A 17,686-nucleotide genomic window follows, 5' to 3' on the forward strand; every position below is an offset into this window, starting at 1 on the left:
AGAATTAATCTGAAGACATTTGTTTAATTTCTATACATTAATAACAAACTCTGAGAAAGAGAAGTTAGGAAAATAATCCAACTTACAATTACTTCAAAAAGAACAAAATACCAAGGAGGTGAAAGACTTGTACTCTGAAAACTATAAGGAAAAGATTAAGTAAGATACAAACAAATAGAAAGATATCCTTTGCTCACTGACTGAAAAATTGTTAAAATATCCATACTACCCAAAGCAATTCACAAATTCAATACATTCCTTATCAGAATATTCATGAAATTTTTCACAGAACTAGAACAAATAATCCTAAAATTTTTATAAACTACAAAAGACCCCAAATAGCCAAATCATTCTTGAGAAAGAAGAACAAGACTGGAAGTATCACATTCTCTGGTTTCAGACTATACTGTAAAGCTATAGTAATCAAAATAGATATTGTTGGCACAAAAACAGACATATAGATCAATGGAAGAGAATAGAACACCCAGAAATAAACCCACATTTATATGGTCAGTTAATCTATGATAAAGGAGGCAAGAATACACTATAGGGGAAAGACAGTCTCTTCAATAAACATTGTTGGGAAAACTAGACCATTACCTGGAAAAGAATGAAACTAATTTTCTTATACCATAAGCAAAAATAAAATAAAAATGAATTAAAGGCTTAGATGTAAGGCCCCCTTAAACCATAAAATTCCTAGGAGAAAATGGAGGCAGCATACTCTTTGACATCAATCTTGGCAGTATTCACTTATTTGTGTATTTATTTATTGGGATCTGTCTCTTCAGGCAAGGCAACAAAATAAAAAATAAACAAATAGGACTACATCAAACTAAAAGACTTTTGTACAGAGAAGGAAACCATCAATAAAGTGAAAAAGCAATCTGCTGAATGGAAGAAGATATTTGCAAATGATATGCCTGCTAAGGGGTTGATATCTAATATATATAAAGAATGTGCATATCTCAATAGGAAAAAAATTAGATTAAAAATGAGCAAAAGACCTAAACAAGCATTTTTCCAAAGAAAACACACAGATGACCACAACGGCAGATGAAAAAATGTTCAACATCATTAATCTTCAGGGAAAAGCAAATAAAAGCCACAATGAGATATTACCTCACACCCATCAGAATGCTATTATCAAAAAGAAAACAAATAACAAGTGTTAGTGAAGAAACAGAGAAAATGGTACCCTTGTACACAGTTAATGCAAAGGTAAATGGTGCAGCCACTATTGAAAGCAGCATAGAGATTCCTCAAAATTTTTAAGTAGAACTACCATATGATCCAGCAACTCCATTTCTGGTTATTTATCCAAAGAAAATGAAAACTCTAACCGGAAATCAAACATGAACTCCAGTGTTCACTGCAATATTATGTAAATACAAGAGCCAAGATATGGAAGTAACCTAAATAATCACAGGTAAACGAGATGTGGTATATATACAGTGGAATGTTGTTGTTGTTTAGTCCCTAAGTCATATCCGACTCTTTTACAACCCCATGGACTGTAACCCACAGGCTCCTCCATCAACAGGATTTCCCAGACAAGAATACTGGAGTGGGTTGCCACTTCCTTCTCCAGGGGATCTTCCCGACCCAGAGATTGAACATGTGTCTCTGTTTGGCAGGTGGGTTCTTTACCACTGAGCCACCAGGGAAGCCCCACAATGGAATATTAATCGACCATAAAAAAAGAATTAAATCTTGCCAGTTTTGACATGAATGGACCTAGAGGATATTATGCTAAAGTGAAACAGAGAAAGGCAAATACTATGTGATTTCACTTATATGTAGAATCTTTAAAACAAACCAACAAACATAACAAAACAGAAACAGACTCATAGGTACAAAGAACAAATGAGTGGTTCCCAAAAGGGAAGGGTGAGCCAGTGGACATATGGGGGAAGGGGAATAAAAGGTACCAACCGCCAGTTACAAAATAAAGACGTCATGCCGATGTACTGTACAGCAAAGGGAATCTAGCTAGTGATATTGCAAGTATACTTTATGCTGACACATGGTAACTAGACTTGTCATAGGGATCATTTCCTAATGTGTAAAAATAACAAATCACTGTGTTATACACCTGAAGTCAGTATAATATTGTAAGTCAAAATACTTCAATAAAAAAGAGTAATAAAATCAGCATAGTCTTATACATTCTAAATGATTAAAGATATAGAAATAAATAATAAAAAGATGTAGTTGAGTGTGTAGTGTACTTTACCTCAAAAAACACCTGAAGTTTGCTCGTGGAAGTGACAGAGGAAGAATTACGGAAACTGGGTAAAAAGTTGTAACAGCAAATATTTCTAACCCAAACCTGAACCAAGGTAGCTGTCATATATTTGTGATTTGGGCAAGTGTGCGTTTGGGGTAGTCTACTCATCTCAGCTCAACAGCTTTGTGCATTCATCTAGTGCTTTTCTCGGGTGAAATTATGTGTAAGCAAACACAAAATTCCTATTATGCTGAAACTGTTCCTTTATGTTAGAAGTAATGCTCACTTTCAAAACAAGCATTCAAATAAAACTGTACCCTGAAATGATCATAGCTCTTATATCTTAACCTAAAACTTAATTATAGTTTTAGACACTTGAAATATTCTGATAATATTTATATCAGGACCTTAAGGACTGAGGGTTATGATAACCTTCATTTCTCCATCTAAATTGTAACAGGAATGCCAACACATATTTCCAAGGACCCATGATACTGTGCTTTTGAGTTCTCTCAGACAGACTCATTATCATTATGTTTGTTCTTTTTTAATCTAACTATAAATGGACAGAAAACTTCATGACTATATTTTCCTTCCAAAATTCATAATCACTCTAAGATCATTTTCTTCCAAGTGTTATTGACTTAAAGTATTAATGTGAAAAATCCCAATTCTTCCTTCTTTCCCCTCCTGTATTTTTTCTTTTCTTTCTGAGCGTCAAGTTTGACTCCCTTCAGTAATATATAGTAGGCCAATCTTGCCAAACAGCAGACTTTCTTCAAGCACCAAGAATTCACTTAAGAATTATCAAAGCATTTAGTATAAAAAAGGGGACATTACACAAAAGAAAGTAAAAAAGAGTCAAACTTGATATATACTAGGGTCCCCAGCTTGAGCCTAACACGTTACCATCAGGGTCCAGGCCTGTCTAGGTAGACTGGGCAAAAATGTGTGTCTGTAGACAGCTCTCTTGAGCAGACTGAAGTCCATTTGCTTGAGGGACTAAGGAGCCTTCTCTGAGCACAACTTCAGGTACACCTCATACCTAATCAAAATTAATTTATGTTCCACAGGTTTTTGTTTGCAGGCCTAGGGAAATATATAGCATGTAGTAAAATGTAGTAACAATTAATTTGCTTCCCTTGCCAGCAAGCAAGAACTATACAAAAAAAGATATTCATGACCCAGGTAACCACGATGGTGTGGTCACTCACCTAGACTCAGACACCCTGGAATGCAAAGTCAAGTGGGCCTTGGGGAGCATCACTATGAACAAAGCTAGTGGAGATGATAGAATTCCAGTTGAGCTGTTTCAAATCCTAAAAAATGATGCTGTGAAAGTGCTGCACTCAATGTACCAGCAAATATGGAAAACTCAGCAGTGGCCACAGGACTGGAAAAGGTCAGTTTTCATTCTAATCCTGAAGAAGGGTACTGACAAAGAATGTTCAGACTACCACGCAATTGCACTCATCTCACGCGCTAGTAAAGAAATGTTCAAAATTCTCTAAGCCAGGCTTCAATAGTACATGAACTGAGAACTTCCAGATGTTCAAGCTGGATTTGGAAAGGGCAGAGGAACCAGAGATGAAATTGCCAACATCCATTGAATCATAGAAAAAGCAAGAGAATTCCAGAAAAACATTAACTTTTGTTTTATTGATTATGCCAAAGCCTTTGTGTAGATCATAACAAACTGTGGAAAATTCTTAAAGAGATGGGAATACCAGAGCACCTGACCTGCCTCCTGAGAAATCTGTATGCAGGTCAAGAAGCAACAGTTAGAACTGGACATGGAACAACAGAATGGTTCCAAATTGGGAAAAGAGTAGTATGTCAAGACTGTATATTGTCACCCTGCTTATTTAACTTACATGTAGAGTACATCATGAGAAATGCTGGGCTGGATGAAGCACAAGTTTGAATCAAGATTGCCTGGAGAAATATCAATAACCTCAGATATGAAGATGACACCACCCTTATGGCAGAAAGTGAAGAGGAATTAAAGAGCCTCTTTAAGTGAAAGAGGAGAGTGAAAAAGCTGGCTTAAAACTCAGCATTCAAAAAACTAAGATCATGGCATCCGGTACCATCACTTCATGGGAAATAGATGGGGAAACAGTGGAAGCAGTGACAGATTTTATTTTCCTGGGCTCCCAAATCACTGCAGATGGTGACTGCAGCCATGAAATTAAAAGACACTAGCTCCTTGAAAGAAAAGTTATGACCAACCTAGATAGTATATTAAAAAGCAGAGACATTACTTTGCCAACAAATGTCCATCTAGTCAAAGCTATGGTTTTTCCAGTGGTAATGTATGGATGTGAGAGTTGGACTATAAAGAAAGCTGAGCGCTGAAGAATTGATGCTTTTAAATTATGGTGTTGGAGAAGACTCTTGAGAGTCCCTGGGACTGCAAGGAGATCCAACCAGTCCATCCTAAAGGAAATCAGTCCTGAATCTTCATTGGAAGGACTGATGCTGAAGCTGCACTACTTTGGCCACCTAATGCAAAGAGCCAACTCATTGTAGAAGGCTTTGGTGCTGGGGAAGATTGAAGGCAAAAGGATAAAGGGGTGGCAGAGATGGTTAGATAGCATCACTGACTCAGTGGACATGAATTTGAGAAACTCCAGGAGATAGGACAGAGGGGTCTGGCGTGCTGCAGTGGCATAGTGGTAGAGAATCTGCCTGCCAGTGCAGGAAAGGAAGGAGATGGGGTTCAATCCCTGGGTCAGGAACCTCCCTTGGAGCAGGAAATGGCTACCCACTCCAGTATTCTTGCCTGGAAAATTCCATGCACAGAGGAGCCTAGACGGCTCAGTCCATGGGGTTGCAAAGAGTCAGATACAACTGAGTAAGCATGAAGGCATGCACAATGGGACCAGATGCCATGATTTTAATTTTTAATGTTGTTTCTTTTTTTTCTTTTTTTGCATCCAGGATATATTTTAAAAACTTTTACACTGATACCAAAGACAGGCAAAGACACTACAAGAAAATTACAAATATCCTTAAAGAATATTGACATAGAAATCTTGAACAAAATACAAGCAAACCAAAGCAGTACATTAAAAGGTTTATACACTATGACCAAGTGTATTTATTCCTGGAATTTGAGAATGGGTCAACAGACAAAAAGTAATCATTGTGCTATGTCACCTTAATAGAATGAAGGAAGAAAACCCCAAGCCTGCTTTTTCACTCTCCTCTTTGACCTTCATCAAGAGGTTTAGTTCCTCTTCACTTTCTGCCATTAGAGTGATGAAATGCATATTTGAGGTTGTTGATATTTCTGCCAGCAATATTGATTCCAGTTTGTGATTCACCCAGCTTGGCATTTCTCATGATGCGCACTGTATATTGGGCTTCCCAGGTGGTGCTAGTGGTAAAGAACCCACCTGCCAGTGAAGGAGACATAAGGGACACAGGTTCAATCCTTGGGTCAGGAGGATACCCTGGAGACATGTTTGGCAACCTACTCCAGTATTCTAGTCCGGAGAACCCATGGGCAGAGAGCTACACTCCATAAGGTTGCAAAGAGTCAGAGACAACTGAAGTGACTTGGCAGGAGCGTGCACAGTACACTTAAGTTAAATAAGCAGGGTGAAAATATACAGCTGTGACGCACTCCTTTCCCAATTTTGAGCCAGTCTGTTGTTCCATGTCCAGTTCTAACTGTTGCTTCTTGACCTCCATACAGGTTTCTCAGGAAGAAGGTAAGGTGGTCTGGTATTCCCATCATTTTAAGAATTTTCCAAAGTTTTTTGTGATCCATACAGTCAAAGGCTTTAACATAGTCAATAAAGCAGAAGTAGATGTTTTTCAGAAACTCCTTTAATTTCTTCATGATCTAATGAATTATGGCAATTTGATCTCTCTTTCTCTCTGCCTCTTTGAAACCCAGCTTGTACATCTGGAATGTCTTTGCTCAAATATTGCTGAGGCCTAGCTTGAAGGATTCTGAACATAATCTTGCTAGCATGTGAATTGAGTTCATGTTATCAGTTCAGTTCAGTTCCGTCACTCAGTCATGTCCAACTCTTTGTGACCCCATGGACTGCAGCAAGCCTCCCTGTCCATCACCAACTCCTGGAGTTTACCCAAACTCATGTCCATTGAGTCGGGGATGCCATCGAACCATCTCATACTCTGTTGTCCCCTTCTCATCCCATCTTCAATCTTTCCCACCATCAGGGTCTTTTGAAATGAGTCAGCTCATTGCAGCTGACTTTAGGATGGACTGGTTGGATCTCCTTGCAGTCCAAAAGACTCACAAGAGTCTTCTCCAACACCATAATTTAAAAGCATCAATTCTTCAGCGCTCAGCTTTCTTTATAGTCCAACTCTCACATCCATACATGACCACTGGAAAAACCATAGCTTTGACTAGATGGACCTTTGTTGGCAAAGTAATGTCTCTGCTCTTTAATATATTATCTAGGTTGGTCATAACTTTTCTTCCAAGGAGCAAGTGTCTTTTAATTTCATGGCTGCAGTCGCCATCTGCAGTGATTTTGAAGCCCAAAGAAATAAAGTCTGTCACTGTTTCCATTGTTTCCCCATCTATTTGCCATGAAGTGATGGGACCAGATGCAGTATCTTAGTTTTTTGAATGTTGACTTTTAAGCCAACTTTTTAATTCTCCTCTTTCACTTTCATCAAGAGGCTTTTTAGTTCCTCTTCACTTTCTACCATAAGGGTGGTGTCATCTGCATATCTGAGGTTATTCATATTTCTCCCGGCAATCTTGATTCCAACTTGTGCTTCATCCAGCCCAGCGTTTCTCATGATGTACTCTGCATAGAAGTTAAATAAGCAGGGTGACAATATACAGCCTTGACATACTCCTTTCCCAGTTTGGAACCAGTCTGTTGTTCTAACTGTTGCTTCTTTACCTGCATATAGATTTCTCAAGAGGCAGGTCAGGTGGTCTGGTATTCCCATTTCTAGAATAATTTTCCACAATTTATTGTGGTCCACACAGTCAAAGGCTTTGGCACAGTCAATAAAGCAGAAATAGATGTCTTTCTGGAACTCTTTTGTTTTTCCAATGATCCAGTGGATGTTGGCAATTTGATCTCTGGTTCCTCTGCCTTTTCTAAATCCAGCTGAAACATCTGGAAGTTCTTGGTTCATGAACTGTTGAAGCCTCAGTTCATGTACTGTTGTAAAGTTTTGAGCATTACTTTACTAGCATGTGAGATGAGTGCAATTGCGTGGTAGTCTGAGCATCCTTTGGCATTGCCTTTCTTTGGGATTGGAATGAAAACTGACCTTTTCCAGTCCTGTGGCCACTACTGAGTTTTCCAAATTTTCTGGCATATAGGGTGCAGCATTTGCACAGCATCATCTTTGAGGATTTGAAATAGCTCAACTGGAATTCCATCACCTCCAGTAGCTTTGTTCATAGTAATGCTTCCTAAGGCCCACTTGACTTCACATTCCAGGATATCTGGCTCCAGGTGAGTGATCACACCATCTGGGTTGTGAAGTGATAATGTGAGTGATCACACCATCAGGGTTATCTGGGTTGTGAAGATCTTTTTTGTACAGTTCTTCTGTGTATTCTTGCCACCTCTTCTTAATATCTTCTGCTTCTGTTAGGTCCATGCCATTTCTGTCCTTTATTGTGCTGATCGTTGCATGAAATGTTCCCTTGGTATCTCTAATTTTCTAGAAGAGATCTCAAGACTTTCCCATTTTGTTGTTTTCCTCTATTTCTTTGCATTGATCACTGAGGAAGGCGTTCTTATCTCTCCTTTTTATTCTTTGGAACTCTGCATTCAAATGGGTATATCTTTCCTTTTCTTCTTTGCCTTTCACTTCTCTTCTATTCACAGCTATTTGTAAGACCTCCTCAGACAACCATTTTGCCTTTTTTTGTTTGTTTGTTTGTTTTGTTCTGTCACAAGGCAAAAATTATTAAAAAACATTAAAAGAATTTCAGAAAGGAGAGTCCACATATCCAAGAAATGTAGACCTGACACCTAAGTAACTAAAGGAATTACAGTCTGAAACATCTTTTAAAATTTGTAGCTTAAACTGTTCAAGGAGATAAGAGGAAAAAATCATAAAATAAGAGCAGAGAACTGGAAAAAGACAAGTGATGGTCCTAAATACAGTCTTTAGGGTAAAATAAATCTAGATAAACCGAAATAAAATCTAGTAGCTTAGGCACAAGATAGAGAGAATTAGAAAAATGAAAGAAAGTTCTGAAGAAATCATCTAGACTAGTAGGTCAGAGAAATAAAGAGATGAAAGGTATGAAAACTTCCAAAACAAATCAAGATGATTTCCAGAAGGATAGAATAGTTTAGAGGAAATATTTAAGAAATAATGGCCAAGAACTTTCAGAAGAAATGATATAAGACATGAACCTTCAAATTGAAGACATATACCTGGGCTTGAGAAAGATGAGTGAAAACAAATCTATACCTAAACAAATCACAATGATACTGAAGGACATGAAGGACGAAAAACACTTAAAATTTGTCAGGAAAAAAGATATATTGTCTTAATAAGTCATTGATAATAAGGGCATATTCTCCCTCAGCAAAAACAGAATATTATTATACAAGGGAATTATTTTCAAAATATTTAGCTAAAACCAATGTTACTATAGAATTCTACCCCCATTTTAATAGTAAGAACAAAATTAAGACATTCAGCCAAAAAAGATACTAATACTTTCCAACAAAAGTGCTCAAATCACTGATATATAATTGAGATTACAAAACTTCAGTTAAATCATATATAATGGTTTCATCTCACATTTTTCTTTCCTGTGACAAACATAGTTTACAGCTTCAAGTGAACAGTTGGATGAAGTAAATATTTTAAGAAATACAGTTTTTTTAACAAACAAACATTTTTGGTCTCTAGTTTAGGGCTTCTCTCATAGCTCAGCTGGTAAAGAATCCACCTGCAATGCAGGAGACCCCGGTTCGATTCCTGGGTCAAGAAGATCCATTGGAGAAGAGATAGGCTACCCACTCCAGTACTCTTGGGCTTTCTTGGTGGCTCAGCTGGTAAAGAATCCACCTGCAATGAGAGAGACCTTGGTTAGATTCCTGGGTTGGGAAGATTCCCCTGGAGAAGGGAACGGCTGCCCACTCCAGTATTCTGGCCTGGAGAATTCCATGGACTATGTCCATAGCATCGTAAAGAGTCAGACACGACTGAGCAAATTTCATTTTCTTTACAAATCAAGCAAACTTGTATGTTTCTTTATCTTTAGCAAACAGACTTAAACAGATATGCAACTTTATAATAAGATAAAAAATACAAAAAAATTAACTCACCAGCTAATATTTGCTAACCTGTTATTGCTATGACTTATGATTTAATCTGAACTCTAGCTTTCCAAGGACCATGGTAACTATCTTCTCATTCTCAAGATTTCTTATTCAACTCAATAAAGGCTTTCAACCTCTGACTCTTCTTTTTAGGAAAGTCTAAATTAAAGATATTGAGCTTATAATTTTCTATTTCTGAAAAAGACTTAGTTTCCTATCGCTAAATCATCACTGAAAGAACTGCCAATGAATATATTTTAACAAGATGAAGAAGAGCACGAGAGGAAAAAATGTCATGCAAGTAGCAATGATGAGCAAGGAAATCAGAGATACATTTTGGTAAACAGAGAGAGTTCTGGTTAAAATTAACCTGCGGCAACATTTAGAAAATGATGTAAAACTTAAACACTAGATCATAACAAGGATATTAAAGAAGGAATTTTGAAAGAAGTTAAATTGTAGTAAGATCCTTGTCTGTGCGAAGTCGCTTCAGTTGTGTTCAACTCTTTGTGACCCCATGGACTGTAGCCTGCCACACTCCTCTGTACTGGGGATTCTCCAGGTAAGAATACTGGAGTGGGCTGCCGTGCCCTCCTCCAGGGGATCTTCCTGACCCAGGGATGAAACTCCTGTCTCTTACATCTCCTGCATTGACAAGAGGGTTCTTTACTACAAGCACTACCTGGGAAGCCCTCTCATCTGTATAAACAAGGAGAGAAATACTGACTAAAGAGTGACTATGGCATAAAATTATAATAATTAAGAATGAATGAAAAAGAATATGGTAAACCATTAATAATATTAAACATTTATACCTTAAGGATGAATACTATGTATTACTCTTAAAATAGGAGAATAAAAAAAAATATACCAGAGAAAACTTTCACCAATAAATGGCAGAAAGGGAAAACTAAAAGATAAAAAATCTCATATTAAATAGAAAACAAAATGAAATAACAATGATAAGTTGGAATATGTTATAAATTATAATAATTGTAAAGAGTTGGAGATTTCCAAACTGGGATAAAAAAATTAAATGCAGGCATTCAGTCATTTACAAAAGATAGTATAAAACCTAGACATAAAATTATCATGGAAAGAGAGTTGATGTAAAATATTAAATGGAATAGAGTTTAAGGAAAAAACCTTGAATTGAGATATAGATGCAAATATGTGCAAGGGTTCGTAGCCACTCAGTCATGTCCGACTCTGCGAGCCCATGGACTGTAGCTGCCAGGCTCCTCTGTCCATGGGATTTTCCAGACAAAATTACTGGCATTTGTTACCATTTTCTTCTCCAGGGGATCTTACTGACTCAGGGACTGAACCTGTGCCTCCTACATTTCCTACATTGCAGGCGGATTCTTTACCATTGAGCCATTGGGTAGCCCACAGATACAAATAGTGATGCATTTAAAACTATAATAACCCTGAACTGGTATCTACTTAATCACCTGAAATCTACAAAACAAATTTGGCAGAATTACCTGGAGAATTGGATAAATATATGATCATAGGCAGAGAATTTAAAATGTCTCTAAAGAGCTGATTAAATAAACAAACAAAAACTTAATGTAAGATTTGAATAGCACAATTAACAAATTCAGTCTGATACACACTGTTTCTTAAAGAAGGTCCAGACATTCTTTTCAAGCACATGAAGAATGCTTGAGTCCACCACAACAAGATCATCCCTCAATGAGAATTTTAAAAATGGAAATATACAAATGTCCTCTGATTAAGGGGCTTCCCTGGTATCTCAGATGGTAAAGAATCTGCGTGCAATGCCGGAGACTAGGGTTGGATCCCTGGGTCGGGAAGATCCCCCAGAGAAGGGAACAGTTACCCACTCCAGTATTCTTGCCTGGAGAATTCCATGGAAGGAGGATACAGTCCATGGTGTCTCAAAGAGTCAGACACAACTGAGTGACTGACACTTTCACTTTTCTCTGATTAAAAAGCAATGAATGAAAAATTAGCAATGGAAAACAGCAAAAGCTGAGGGTGAAATGAAACGTATGGCTTTGTGGGTAAAAGCATGGACCCCTGGCAGACTGGGTTTCTTAGCTAACTAGCTGTGTAACCTTAGGCAGGTTAATTTCTTTATATTAATACCTCAGTTCTTTCAGACACTTATTTTTCAAACTCAAAGTATTTCAATCTCCATAACAGGAGAACTTTACTGTAAAAGTAAAGAATACATTAAAATCATCAGCCAGTTTCCCTAACAGACACATAAAATTTACAAGTAATAAAAGAAAGCATACAGGAAGAACAGAATCCCAGAAAAACTGGCGACATGGTTTTGCAACAAGAATCTCCCTACTGAAGAGAATCTTGAGAATCTACTCAAGTGGTAAAAAGTTGTGAAAGACATTACAGTCAGAGGTTGTGTAAAAGGTTAAATTTGAGGTACACTGGGCTATATATGTGATATGCTGGATTACCAGAATCAAGATCTAGAAAGAGATAAACAATCCCAAACCAGGATCTGGACTGGGGCAGGCAAACCTTGATGCATCTGAGTAATTTCCTTCCCAGATTATGTGACCACAAATGTGTCCAGGTTCCTTTCTCTGCCCATGCTAAACTGTCACTTATCAATGTGACATAAATTCATATCTCAAGAGTAACCCTGAGCCTGAGTTGCCAATAGCAAGAGGAACTGGATTCAGAGGGAGTGATTCATATCAAGGCACGCACTTGGGCATAAGTAGCTAATTTACCATGAAAAACATTGGTCATAAAGTTGAAACATTTATGAGAAAGGTTTCTTCATATCTGTGTTGCAATATTACAAACTGGAAAAAAGAAGTGAAATTGCCATCTTAGGCTAGAACAAAATTAGGTTTTTTCATTACAAGTATTGAATATTTTTATATGTGTACTGATCATTTGTAAATATACTTTTATAAAATTCCTATTCATCTTCATAACCCATTAAAAAAATTAAGCTGTTTCAATTTCTTATTGACATATAGAAAATGTAAAATACTTCAAATACTAACCATTTGTCATTTGTGTTGCAAATGTTTATTCTAAGTTGTTTTCCATTTTTATTTTGTCTATATTTCTCTTTGAAATACAGAACTTGAAAAGTTCTGTATTTTTCACAAAAAGTTCTGAATTTTCACAAAGTTCACAAAAGTTCACAAAAGTTCTGAATTTTCACAAAGATCTTTTCTACACTAAATTGTTTTCATTTGAGAAAGAAATGAAAGACAAGAAAGTAAGTTTTCACACAAGAATGTAACTTTTTATTTTAGAGATTATACAGAATGCTGAAAATCTTCGTTGTTTTTTCTAATTTGTGATGAGTGTTTAGTCATTTTTCAATTTATTGTCATATACTTGATTAATATTTATTTGTACTTCCAAGCTGCAGTTCTGTGGCTCTCTTTTATTCTTACAGCACCAGTACAACACATATATTTAATAACTGTATCGCTACTGCTGCTGCTGCTAAGTCACTTCAGTCGTGTCCGACTCTGTGCGACCCCATAGATGGCAGACCACTAGGCTTCCCTTTCCCTGGGATTCTTCAGGCAAGAACACTGAAGTGGGTTGCCATTTCCTTCTCCAGTGCATGAAAGTGAAAAGTGAAAGTGACGTCGCTCAGTTGTGTCTGACTCTTAGCGACCCCATGGACTGCAGCCTACCAGGCTCCTCCATCCATGGGATTTTCCAGGCAAGAGTACTGGAGTGGGGTGCCATTGCCTTCTCCAGTACAGCTACATAATATGCTTAAAAATCAGGTAAAGTTATAACCTCATTATTAAGCCAGTTTTTCAAAATTGTATTGTCTATATCTCCAGATTAAACTTTTGAAAAAACAACTTTTAATAGGCTTTATATAAACATGATAAAGAGAATTAAAAAAAAGAAAATTCAGAGACTAATAATTCATTTTTCCATTATTGTTTCTCAATCACCAACACTTACACTTTTCAGAGTTAATGATTATTTTGTACCACTTCAGAGATATTCTACACATAAACTAGTATAATCATTTATAAGCTGGTTTGCTCCAAAACTTTACCATACTATATATGTCATTTTTTGTTGTTGTTTTTTACCTAATATCTTTGTAAGTATTTCATACAAGTGCATTCAAGCTCTGTCATTTATTTCAAGAGTGCACAGTCTTGCCTTGCTTCAGGCACCATATTAATTAACTGGGCTTTACTTGGCAGACATTTACATTGCTTCCAGTCTCTTACTACAACTAACAGGGTTGTCAGGAATATCCTTTTACATATACATCAAGATACAGATTTGAAAACATATCTATAAAGGTAAGTTCTTAAAAATAGGACTGCTGCTTCCGCCACGTGAGGTTGCTGGTTCATAGATACATCTCTTTTCTGTATTTAAAATGTTAATATTTCCATTTCTTTATCAACCCAAGTGTCCACACCATTAGTTAGAAATTACATATTATTTATACAAAGAAAAGGATACTCTTTTCTTAAGAGATGTTTTGCAAGTATTTGTTGTCTTTTGAATTCTTTATGGTGTTTTTTGGTGCCTATAATATTTTCCATAATTGAATACATCCATCTTTTATTTTATGGTTTATTTTCCATGATGCTTTTATAGCTTCATTTTTAAATTCCCATGCTTGATCCATCTAAAGCTTGTTTTAGTGTAAAGAGTAAGCAAATAAAGTTGTTTCTTTCTTAAATGTCTATTCCAGTTTCTCAACAACATTTATTGAATACTTGTTCTTACACATTAACCTTCAGCACTATCTTAATATTATACACTACTCCCATATTACTCTCATATTGTTTTCTTTATTGGATTCTGTTTTGTTTCATCAATTTACCTAGTTTATTCCAAAAACTGATAATGCATACATACTCTTACTTTAGAGAGAATTTATATTATTATGATATTCAGGGTTTCTATCCAAGGTTAGGGTATATCTTCCAATTGATTCAAGTCTTCTTTTGTCTTTCACGATAGCATTTTAATATTTTGTTTATAGAATTCTTGTATATTTATTGTTAAATTTATTCACAGCTAGTAATTCACATTCTGGTATTACTGTAAGGTGGATCATATTCCACTTTCAATTTTAACTAGTGGTTAATTCTATACAGGAAGGCCATCAATTTTTGTAAATAAAATTTCTGGCCATCTTACTGAAACATCTATTTAATTGTAATAGTTTATAAGGTTTTTATAAACATGTGGAATTCTTTTTTCTATAAACATATGGAATCACTGCTTCTATTAAGAAGGATAATTTACCTCTTACTGAAACTCAGACTAGGAATTGAACCCACAAACCAGGATTCAAACCCAGCCAAAACCTAACCTGGGACTTAAACCCATAGTCCTTTAACTGAGATCACACACCTGGTCTCAGGACTTAATGAAGCTTGGGTTCTTGATGTCTCACTGTAGAAAGAATTCAATGAGAGACAAAGTGATAGTTAAGAAGTGGATTTATTTCGAGAGAAACACACTCTGCAGACAGAATATGGGCCATCTCAGAAGGCGAAAGCAAGACCAGGGAATGGGATTGTCTGTTTTTATAAAAGTAGGTGATTTCACAGGCCAATGAGTGGGGAAGTAGTCCAGTTATTTTGGGAAAGGGGTGAGAAATTCCAGGAATTGGGCCATTGCCTACTTTTTGGTGTCTATGGTTGGCCCTGGAACTGTCATGGCACCTATGGGTATGTCATTTAGCTTGCTAATTTGTTACAATGAGTGTATATTGAGGCTGGAAGACTAGTGAAGGTCAACCAGTCTGCTGTCTTGTACCTATTTGGTTCTAATCAGTTCATCTCACGTCCTCAGTCTATGTCACTCTTTTAGAGGTTATGCCCTGTCCCAACAATGTCAGATTTTATTTTGGGGGGCTCCCAAATCACTGCAGATGGTGTTTGCAGCCATGAAATTAAAAGACGCTTACTCCTTGGAAGGAAAGTTATGACCAACCTAGATAGCATATTCAAAAGCAGAGACATTACTTTCCAACAAAGCTCCGTCCAGTCAAGGCTATAGTTTTTCCAGTGGTCATGTATGGATGTGAGAGTTGGACTGTGAAGAAAGCTGTGCGCTGAAGAATTGATGCTTTTGAACTGTGGTGTTGGAGAAGACTCTTGAGAGTCCCTTGGACTGCAAGGAGATCCAACCAGTCCATTCTGAAGGAGATCAGCCCTGGGATTTCTTTGGAAGGAATGATGCTAAAGCTGAAACTCCAGTAGTTTGGCCACCTCATGAGAAGAGTTGACTCACTGGAAGACTCTGATGCTGGGAGGGATTGGGGGCAGGAGGAGAAGGGGACAACAGAGGATGAGATGGCTGGATTGCATCACGGACTCGATGGACGTGAGTTTGAGTGAAATCTGGGAGTTGGTGATGGACAGGGAGGCCTGGAGTGCTGCAGTTCATGGGGTCGCAAAGAGTCGGACATGACTGAGCGACTGAAGTGAACTGAACTGAACTGATTCCCTCCTATCTCAGTACTATTTAAATATTTTTGCCTCTTCTTTCTCTCATCTAATCCTGACAATTACACTAGCTAATAGTAATTTATCATTTCCAGTTTTATTATGAATATACCTAGTGTTTTCCAGCAATATGATATAGATTCTTAACTCCATCAATAAAAGTAAATTATTATTTATATTTCAGTAAAAGTATTTCTACAGTCAAGAATGGATATTGACTATTACCAAAAGAATTTCATCATCTATGGATATTGTTACAATTTTGCCCTTGTTCTATTAATATGTTGAATTAAATTGGTAATGAGGTACCATTTCACGCCAGTCAGAATGGCTGCAATCCAAAAGTCTACAAGCAATAAATGCTGGAGAGAGAGTGGAGAAAAGGGAACCCTCTTACACTGTTGGTGGGAATGCAAACTAGTACAGCCACTATGGAGAAGTGTGGAGATTCCTTAAAAAACTGGAAATAGAACTGCCTTATGACCCACCAATCCCACTGCTGGGCATACACACCGAGGAAACCCGAACTGAAAGAGACACATGTACCCCAATGTTCATCGGAGCACTGTTTATGATAGCCAGGACATGGAAGCAACCTAGATGTCCATCAGCAGATGAATGGATAAGAAAGCTGTGGTACATATACACAATGGAGTATTACTCAGCCATTAAAAAGAATACATTTGAATCAGTTCTAAAGAGGTGGATGAAACTGGAACCTATTATACAGAGTGAAGTAAGCCAGAAAGAAAAACACCAATACAGTATACTAATGCATATATATGGAATTTAGAAAGACGGTAAAGATAACCCTGTATGTGAGACTGCAAAAGAGACACAGATGTATAGAACAGTCTTTTGGACTCTGTGGGAGAGGGAGATGGTGGGATGATTTGGGAGAATGGCATTGAAACATGTATAATATCATATAAGAAACGAATAGCCAGTCCAGGTTCGATGCAGGATACAGGATGCTTGGGGCTGGTGCACTGGGATGACCCAGAGGGATGGTATGGGGAGGGAGGTGGGAGGGGGGTTCAGGATGGGAAACACGTGTATACCCGTTACAGATTCATGTTGATGTATGGCAAAACCAATACAATATTGTAAAGTAATTAACCTCCAATTAAAATAAATAAATTTAAATTAAAAAAAGAAAAATAAATAAATTGGTAGTTTTCTTTATGCTAAATCTTCTTTACACTGTTAGTGTGAATCATAACTGCTCTTGGGGTTTTTTTTTTTTTCTATTTTTTAAAGTGCTGCTAAATTTTATTTTCTGCTTTTTCAAGATTATTGTATTAAAATTAATGTGTGAATTTAAAAAAAATTTTTGTGCTGACTTTGTTAGATTTGGGTGTCAATATTAGGCAAGTTGAATACTAAACTATAATGATAAAAATCATGAACTCTGAAGCCAGACTAGCCAGGTTCAAGTCAGCTCTGCTGTTAGTGACTGAATGACCTTGGGCAAGCTGTTAAACCTCTCTATGCATTAACTTCCTTGACTGTAAGATGTGAAACCTGAGGTATTCTGGTTCTTTCTTACTATTAAAATGTAACTCTTCAAGTTCCAAACAAAAGGATGGACATGTGATAATAAGGACCCTCTTTCTCAAAAAATAACTATAGAAACTTTACTCACTGTCCAGCTTTAACACTTCCATTTCTACTTTGGCCCTGATATCAAAGCC

Source organism: Oryx dammah, unplaced genomic scaffold (assembly GCF_014754425.2).
Source record: "Oryx dammah isolate SB20612 unplaced genomic scaffold, SCBI_Odam_1.1 HiC_scaffold_3, whole genome shotgun sequence".
NCBI lineage: Eukaryota > Metazoa > Chordata > Mammalia > Artiodactyla > Bovidae > Oryx > Oryx dammah.